Source organism: Nicotiana tomentosiformis, chromosome 11, assembly GCF_000390325.3.
Source record: "Nicotiana tomentosiformis chromosome 11, ASM39032v3, whole genome shotgun sequence".
In the NCBI taxonomy this organism is placed as follows: Eukaryota; Viridiplantae; Streptophyta; class Magnoliopsida; order Solanales; family Solanaceae; genus Nicotiana; species Nicotiana tomentosiformis.
This window is the reverse complement of record NC_090822.1, coordinates 94276754-94286288: the sequence shown is the minus strand read 5'-3', so window position 1 is coordinate 94286288 and position 9535 is coordinate 94276754. Positions and strand designations below refer to the sequence as shown.

General features: G+C 41.6%; 1 non-coding gene across 1 annotated transcript; it reads left to right on the top strand.

The window, feature by feature from the left end:
- The first annotated feature begins 4098 nt into the window (after positions 1-4098).
- Positions 4099-4172, top strand: TRNAF-GAA (transfer RNA phenylalanine (anticodon GAA)). The gene has a single exon. It is a non-coding gene; the product is annotated as a tRNA-Phe (tRNA).
- The last annotated feature ends 5363 nt before the right edge of the window (positions 4173-9535 follow it).

The following is a 9535-nucleotide window of genomic DNA, read 5'->3' as shown; positions in this document are numbered from 1 at the left end:
TTACCAGCAGACCTTACTTCGTAACCTTAGCCTCCCTTTCTTTATAGTTTTCTAGTTCGACTAAGTGACTTCGTAACTCAACGTACTTTTTTTCTTACTGTAGCATAGGCCTTTGACACTTCAAACGGGCGCTTCACCCCTCTTTTTTTTGAATAAGAAAGAGCGGGGTCTTACTTATTCAGGGGGGATGAAAGACAAATAAAAGCAATAAGGGGGCTTTATGATCGGAGAAAGAGAAGGGGTGTGGTTGGTGTGTCACTTGGTCAATGGAGGAACCCGTAGGAAGGGGGGACGACCCGCCGAATTCACATCAGAAATCGCCAACATGAAGACAAACGAAATCTTGAATTGCGTATAGAAACAAAACGAACCACTTCTATTCTCAGAGCTGAGGTATATGAAGAATGGCTTTTTGGTCCCTTTCGTCCAGTGGTTAGGACATCGTCTTTTCATGTCGAAGACACGGGTTCGATTCCCGTAAGGTATAGGTACCCATTCTCGGCCACTTTCAGTTAGTGTTCATTGCTGAGTGATCGCTCGCTATCTGGCTAAAAAAGATAGTCCGGAAGCTTCCTCTCTCCCAGCAAGCAAGACGAGATCACCACTTCTCTCAGTAATGGACTTCCTTTACTTCGTAACCTTAGCCTTAGATGTCCTTTCATAGATTCTCGAACCTTCGACAGACAGAATCTCCATGCATGCGTTCTTTCTCTCCTCCCCTCAGCCATACATCCCTTTTTTTCTTTTGGCCATTTTTGTTATGCATTGAACCCCACCCCACGGAGCGGTGCTGAGTGGTTTCCTCCCCTCCCTAATACCTAAACAGAGTTCCGTCTATGGAGCCTAAATCTTAAACCATGGCATGGCGCAGTAAGTTGGCCTAGTCTCTCGCCCAGCCTTCGCCTTCTTCAGTGGCCAAGTTGAAGCGTTCAACATCGGCCTACCACCATTTTGTTTCAAGGTTAAGCTTGTTCAATTGAAGCTAATGCTATGCTGCCCTTCCCCTGTTCAAGAGAAAGCGAGGACTTTCGTTTAGCTACCGGCCCAAACAAAAGAGATTAGCCTCTTGATCGATCGATTGATTGGATCGAAGTACGAAGGGGTTGATTGAAGTTTGAGATCAGCCCAAGACTAAGGCCGAGCAACTAGCTGCTGCATGATAGGACATCTATCTATCTCATCACGCTCCCCTACTCCTATAAAGGCCGGCGGAAGGAATGTTCTGCTCATCTTTCTTACGGCTCATTACCGCAGCGCTCGTTCACCCCTTCGGCTTCTTCCATTCAAAAAAAAGGTAGTCTTTCCTTGGTAAATAGCGTCTTGAAGTGAAGCGAAGGAATTATTGAAGGAAATAAATGGCGGGTCGGTCTATTGCATTAGGTAGGAGATGCAGGACCTGTCTTAACCGCAGGTGCATTCGCTATTCGATTCCATCCTAAATCCCACCAAATTTGGATTCCAAAGTGTGTATCTCTTCTTTACTTTTAAGTGACAAGGGGGTAACAAAGGGTATACTTTCTTCTCTATGTCGTCGTCTCATCAATGAGCGTAGATTAATAGCCAAGCCTACCCTTTTGTGCTTGTCAATCTGTATCCCATTCTTCAGGTATAGTTTTCTTTGATCACAGATCGACAGGTGATCCGTCCTTTCTCCCCTTTTCGTCATAAGGCGTGGTCTGACTCTGAGAAAATAAATTCCTGTGTTTAGGTCCCTACTAAGCAGAATTCGTAAACTATGCAAAGGCTCCTTGAATACTTTTGAAAAAGTTTTTAGTAAAAAAAGCAAAAACAATTCTCAACGCCCTTACGAAGTAGTGATGAGTTAAACTACTCATGTTGGCATGGAAGTCAGCCCGGTAAATTGATTCCATTCTGCTACTAGGGTTCCAAACCTTCCCCTGAGCTCTAGAATCTATAAATACCTTTTCCACTCAAGAAATGCTAAAGCTATTTAGAGTTGGTATTTCTAACTAAGTCGGAAGGAGGGCTTTGGGCAAAGAGCAACTCGAAAGTACTTTACTTCAGTCCCAGTACTGAAAGACGTGACTTCAGGAGTGGATTTCGTAAGGAAAGACTTCGTTTACTTCCTGCAAATTGCTTATGTAAGAACTAGTAGAAAGAAAGGAATTAAAAATAAAATAAATAAGGCAGCATTGACATTGAATGAGAATGCTTGAATGGGAATCATCTTAGCAACTGACTATAGACATGAGTCTAAGCCGCCGGGAGAGGAGAGACCATTTTCATGAGAGAGGGACGAGCAAGTGACAGATTGGGAAAAAAAATAGGTAGGCCTTCTGAGCGGTCATTTAGGGGCCTCGTTAGCGACCCATCATTCTTCCCTAAGCTGTCAGAGTCCGATCGAAGCGAGCAAGAGATAGAGGAATCCTCGCTCATAGATGTGAATTGAAAAAGCAAGCCCGAATTCTTTTTAATTAGGCTCTATAGTCTGGTCCCTGTCCCTGGTAAGGTCTGATTGTTATCCGTAAGTCTTGTTTTGACCGCGGGAAGGTGAACTTTGCAAAAGTTCTTACTTGGTTGGGAAGAATAGGACTTTTGACTCCAAGCCTACCCTACCCGAAAAAACGTTTCAGCTATTGATGTAGCCTCTTGTCGATACTACTACTCTTTTCACTACCTACTAGAAAATTCCCATCAAGATAGATTGAATCGACGACCTATACTTCAACTAAAGGCACAAGGGCGTAGCGAGCACAAAACAGAGGAAATGCATATGGGTCTCCTTGAAGAACGAAGTCTAGGGTAAAGAAAGACGGGTAGAGTGGGCACACTTTTACTGTGCTTGGATTGGCATGGCTGTCCCCCTTTGCTGGTTGAGGCTCGGCCTTTGACTCTGCTTGCCTCTACTTTTCATGTCAAGCGTACAAGTCTAGTTTAGTGGGATTTACTTCTAAAGACATGAATTCTTTTTCATCTTCCCTGTCAAAGTCGACGTCTTAACCTGACTTCCTGAGCTCAGTTGATTCTTGAAGCAGTAGCTCTGGATCGAGAGCTGGATGCTTACCTTATTATTATGAAAAGGAGAAAGAGCTCTTTTTATAGATGTTGAGGTGAGTAAGGGGGGGTTTGCTGGCTTGCTGGCTAGCTCGTGCAATCAAGGAAAAATGCCTTCGCCTTCTTTTTTCAAAATGAAAAAGTAAACTACCTTAGTAAGCTAGCTTTGGTTGCTAAGCAAGCCGGGCACTACGCTAGGACGTGGATCGATCATGACGAGAATGGACTTCTCCGTAATGTAATGTAAATGTAATAGAAGAGGCAGAGTCCAGTTCCCCTCCCTTCTCGACCAGACGAAGGAGATATGAATTCCATTTAGGCGGGTCAGGGCTTGGCTTGACCCTGTGTTCTCCCGGGTCGGAGGCGAGAACTTGAAAGTGAATCATTCAGTGGTGGGGTGTTCATAGAACAGAAGGCCTCGCCCAAGGAGTGGCAGATTTGGATGGAGTCTCGCTTTGATGCTGGGGAGATGAGATCCATAGATCTGGATAGAGTCTCGCTCATAGAGGAAGAGTACGCGCGCTAGCGCGCTACGGCTTACGTAGTTGATCGGATCAGATAGCCCTTCCTTCGGGCAAGCAACCAAACCCGGCACATCCAATTCTATTCCGATCAATAACTTGGAGGTATGGTTGAGTGGCTTAAGGCATTGGTTTGCTAAATCGACATACAAGAAGATTGTATCATGGGTTCGAATCCCATTTCCTATGGTACGGAAATGAAAGGGGCAGGCGAAATTACGTGAGAGAAAGAACCTCTTGGTGGAGTCCAGTCCCCCGGAGGACAGAATAGCACTTCTTAGTGACTAGGAGCGGAGAGCCCGTTGCACCTTATTTTTCTTTGACCGACCTATCTTCTTTCTATAAGCAAGCTCCCTCCGGCCATCCAGTCCCTGGACGGCTCTCGGTTCTTGAGCATGTTGGGGGATTAGGCGGCAGTTGAAAGAGCTGCTCGAAAGCTTGACGAACAAGCGAAAAAAGCGTATCTATTCTATTTTCTTAGTTTAGTAAAGGGCTTTTCCCTTACTAGTCAAGTGGTAAGGTAGGGGGCTATTCGATGAATAAAACAGACTTTAGGAAAGTGGTTCAGGTAGCTCAGCTGGTTAGAGCAAAGGACTGAAAATCCTTGTGTCAGTGGTTCGAATCCACTTCTAAGCAGGCAAAATGTCCAAACTGTAGCCGGGAGCGAGCCTAATTTAGAAATGAAAGTGAAAGAGTAAGCAATAAAATGTGAGCGCTCCTGCACTATACGGACGACTTTTTGGCGGTAGGGTTGGGGTGGCTTGCTTGAGGCAGATTAAAAAAATGGTTGATTACTCGGATTGGTTCTCGCATCCCTATGCCCAAAAGGATGGGCGAGTTCGGTTTGAGTCTTCAAGGACAAAGTTATGGACTTGGCTCGTGAAAAGAAGATCGTGCTTGAAGATGAGAAAGCAAGCACAAACCAAGTTTCTATCACCTTTGGCTCATTCAGTCCAGATTAATTATGTAGTTTTAAAGAAAGCAAAGAGGAAAAATTACAGGAGAATAACAAAGTTGAAGTTGATCAACTTGATGATGTTGAAGGTTGGACGTTGATGACTCATCGTAGGTACCATAGAACGATCCCACGAAAAGAATCAATATAACAACCGACAAGAAAAATGATGGTAAAAAGGCCAAGGAAACAAAATCCAGTTAGGCGTTTGAAGAAAGAAAAAGTGGAGGTGCACCACCCTCAAAAGCCACGACATCTAGTGACCTTGGAGGATTTTCTTCCATGTTGGTTTCACATGAAGATTTGTCATGATGGTATTGAGGCCACTTATTACAATGCTGATAAAGGGGAAGAAAAGAGTGATGACCTACCATTGGCACCATCTTCAGAAAATCTCATCGAGCCTATTCCTCAAGAAGTTAACGCGTGAGAGGAAAAAGTTACGTTCACAAATGACAATCTTCTACTAGGTGACACTCTTCATAACCGCATGTTGTACCTAGTTGGATTTATGCATGATGAAAGGGTAAATCGAATTTTAGTTGATGGAGGATTCTCAGTGAACATCTTGCCAATTCGCACAGTGAAAGAACTTGGTATTCCCATGAACGAACTGTTGAAAAGTCATGTGATGATCCAAGGATTCAACCAAGGGGGGCAAAGAGCCATAGGTGGGATCAGGTTGGGAATCACCATTGATGATATGCAATCAAGTGCATGGTTGCATGTGATCGATGCAAAAACTTCATACAATGTCTTACTTGGAAGGCCTTGGATACATGAGAATAAAGTGGTTCCATCTACCTACCATCATTGTTTGAAATACTACGAGGGTGAAGTTGAGAAGAAGATAGTTGTTAATGACGAGCCATTCACCAAGGCAGAGTCACACTTCGCCGATGCAAATTTCTACTTGAAGAACCGCATTGTGAAGGAGCTAAAAGTTGATGATGTCACGAAAATCAAGAATGACGAGCCCAAAACTAAAAGAGCTGAGGTGACTGCTAGTAAAGCCAAAGCTATTACTGATGAGGTACAACCAAACTCGAATAAATCATGTAGAAGGGATATTGCGTCTTATGGCAAGAAAGTAACTCCCACGCTCCAATATGTCCCTAAAAGGAAGAAAGATGAAGATGAATCATCTAATCTCCAAACTAATATGCTAAAAGAGTTAACTCTTCCGGTAAAACGAATTGAGGCAGTAAAGTTGTCCTCAAAGCCACTTGCATGGTTTGTGTCCCAAAATCATTTGCAGAATGTGGAACTCCCTACAAAGAGAACTGATAAAGGTTTTGATCCTTAAGCTTACATGATATTTGCAAAAGCTGGATACATTCCCAATGAGCCGTCAAAGTTAGGGAAGCTCCCATCAGAAGCTGCTATGAGGAAATCACGTGAAGGTTTGGGATAAAAGCAACCGTCACCAGCGTGCATCTCCATAAAAAGGTGAGCATCAATTATATCATTGTAGAACATGAATTTGCCGCTTCTAACAAGCCTTCTGTATTTAATCGACTTGGAAAATCAAATGTGAGGACTTCCGTGTTTGAGAGATTAGGTCTATTAAAGAAATGGAATAAGTTCCAGAGAAATTATCGAAATACAAGAACACTCGTTTCGCCCAAAATTCAGAAGATCTCTAAGGATTTCCAAAGTCTGGTCCCTTCTAGAATGAGGCGATGAACAAAAGTCATGGTTTCGTGTGAGAAGTACTAAAGCTGAAGACATACACTGTGGTCTACACTAAAGGACGTGATAAAGATGAAGAAAGTATGGGTTCTTCGTATTATGTCACTACACAAGGCGAGCACGGTGTTTCAACTCTAATGGAGGATGAAGAGAAATTGGAGGATGTTTCTCCGTGTTATCACATATCCTTCAATGATGGGAACCCTCAAGAAGATGAAGATGCAAAAGATGCTCTCCCGGAACTTGAAGAAGGGGTGAAGGCAATGATTGATGCCTTAAAAGAAGTTAACCTTGGCACAGATAAAGAACCAAGGCCCACATACCTAAGTGCTTTACAAGCAATCGATGAATAAAGCACTTATAACGAGTTACTCAAGGAGTTCAAGGATGTATTTGCTTGGAGTTACAAAGTGATGCCTGACTTGGACCCTAAAGTAGCAGTTCATCACCTTGCTGTCAAGAATGACGCTCTTCCTGTTAAGCAAGCCCAAAGGCGCTTTAGGCCGGACTTGGTTCCCTAGATCGAAAGTGAAGTTAACAAACTTATTGAAGCTGGCTTTATTCACAAAGTTAAATACCCAACATGGGTCTCAAGTATTATTCCGGTAAGGAAGAAGAATGGCCAGATTCGGGTGTGCGTTGACTTCAGAGATCTCAACAATGCGTTTCCTAAAGATGAATTCCCGCTTCCTATTCCAGAGCTGCTGATCGATGCTATTACTGGTACGAGGCAATATCATTTATGGACGATTCATCGGGCTATAACCAAATTCGCATGGTGCCAAAATATGAAGAGCTTACTGCATTCCGTACCCCTAAGGGTATTTATTGCTACAAGGTAATGCCTTTTGGCTTGTAGAACGCTGGCGCTACTTACCAAAGGGCTATGCAGAATATTTTTGATGATATTCTCCACAAGAATGTCAAATGCTATGTTGATGACTTGGTGGTAAAATCAAAAGAGAAGATCGACCACTTGAAAGACTTGAGAATGGTGTTTGAGTTTCTCCGGAGGTACCAACTTAGGATAAATCCATTGAAATGTGCCTTTGGAGTTACTTCTGGAAAGTTCCTTGGTTTCATTATCCGACATCGAGGGATAGAAATTGATCAAGCCAAAGTGGATGCCATTTTGAAGATGCCTGAGCCTCGCGATATTCATGAATTAAAAATTCTGCAATGAAAGCTAGCATATCTTAGGAGATTCATCTCAAACCTAGCTGGGAGGTGCCAACCATTCAGTCGCCTCTTGAAGAAAGGTGTTCCTTTTAAGTTGGACCAACCTTGTAGCAATGACTTTGAAAGCATCAAAACTTACTTGATGAAGCCTCCAGTTTTGGCAGCCCTTATACCTGGAAAGTCGTTAATACTATATATTTCAGCACAAGAAAGGTCTGTTGGTGCGCTGTTGGCCCAAGAAAATAGTGAAGGAAAAGAAAATTCCCTTTACTACTTGAGCAGGATAATGACACCAAATGAGCTGAATTATTCGCCAATCGAAAAGTTATGTTTGGTAATAGTCTTCTCAATCCAAAAGTTGAAGCACTACTTTTAAGCTCATGTCGTTTGTCTTATTTCTAGAGCAAATCCCATCAAGTTTGTGATGTCAAAACCTGTCCTTAGGGATTGAGTAGCAAGGTGGTACCTCCAATTAGGGATGTGCATTTGGATAAGATATCAGAAATCCGAACTGATCTGCTCAATTTTGGATTTCAAATTTCAGATTTCGGATATTTGGATCGGATTCGGATTTTGTTTATTAAACTTTTGGATATTTGGATCGGATTCGGATTGGTATAATTTTAACCCGATTCGATCCGCAATTTGAAATTATTAGGGAAAGTATAAATACTAACTTTCATTTTCTCTTCTCTTCTATGTGTTTCGACTCCCAGACTGCTACTCATTTTTAGAGACAGTTGCTCGCTTCCTCTGTCTCTTCTTTGTGTTCTGACTTACGACTATCGACGATGATCGGATGACGGTAAGACTGACTCCTCTCTCTCTCTCTCTTTATCTCTCTCTCTCTCCCCCGTTCTTAGAGCTTAAATGAAGTTTTGTTCTCTTTTATTTCATGGAAGAAATTGATAAAATAAATTAGGGACTGCTACTAAGACTTATTTGGGTGCTTGTATCGGTTTGGGGGAATTTGGCTTTAGGGACTGCTAAGACTTTAGTTTTTGATTTGTTTTCTAAATTTATTTTGGGGGTTTCACTCTTCACTTTCTTTAATAGAAATAGTCCATACTAGAACTACTATTTTGAATCTGATTTTACTTTGTAATTTTTTGTTTGTTTCATAGATGGAATATGAGGTAGAGATGGTGAATGAAGTTCAAAATTTTGAAAAATATGGTGAAAGTGGTGCTTCAAATGATTCCACAACCAACATTGAATCTGAATCTGGTTCGAAGAAAAGAAAAATCATGAAAGAAAGATCAGTTGCTTGGCGACACTTCAATAAGTTCACTAATGCCGAGGGTGTTAAAAAGCGAAATGCAAGTATTGTCAAGAAGAATATATAGCTAATACCAAAAACAGTGGTACAAGCAATTTGCTATCACATATTTTCAAGTGTCCGAACAATCCCAACAAGCCGGAGACAAGCCAGACAAAATTAGCTTTTCAACGGAAAGGTCAAACAGGTGATGTCTCACTTAACCCTTGAAAATTTGATCAAGAGGCATGTAGGATGGCTTTAGCTCGTATGATAATTATAGATGAACAACCCTTCATTTCTGTTGAAAGGGATGGATTTAGAAACTTCGTGAGAACTCTTCAACCTTTATTTCATATTCCATCTCGTACTACTATGACTAGGGATTGTCTTGAGATTTACCATGAAGAGAGACTTGCTTTGAAGTCAATTCTTAAAGAATGAAAATAGAGAATTTGTATTACGACTGATACATGGACATCAATTCAAAGAATTAACTATATGTGTGTTACAACACATTACATTGACAAGAATTGGAATTTACATAAAAAGATGTTGAATTTTAGTCCAATTACTAGTCACAAAGGTCAAGATTTAGCTAGTGGTATTGCTAAGTGTTTACTTGAATGGGTAGTAGATAAAGTATTTACTGTGACAATTGATAATGCGAGTTCTAATGATGTCATGGTTAAATAATTATCCAAACAATTTACTTGATGGAACACTAACTTGATGGAAGGTAAGCATGTTCATGTGAGATGTATGGTCCACATCATCAATCTAGTTGTTCAAGATGGGTTGAGAGAAGGGAGTGTGTCTGTGGAACGAATAAGACAAGTTGTCAGGTACATAAGACAATCTCTCACAAGATGGAAGAAGTTTAAAGAATGTTGTGATCTTGATAAGATAACTTCT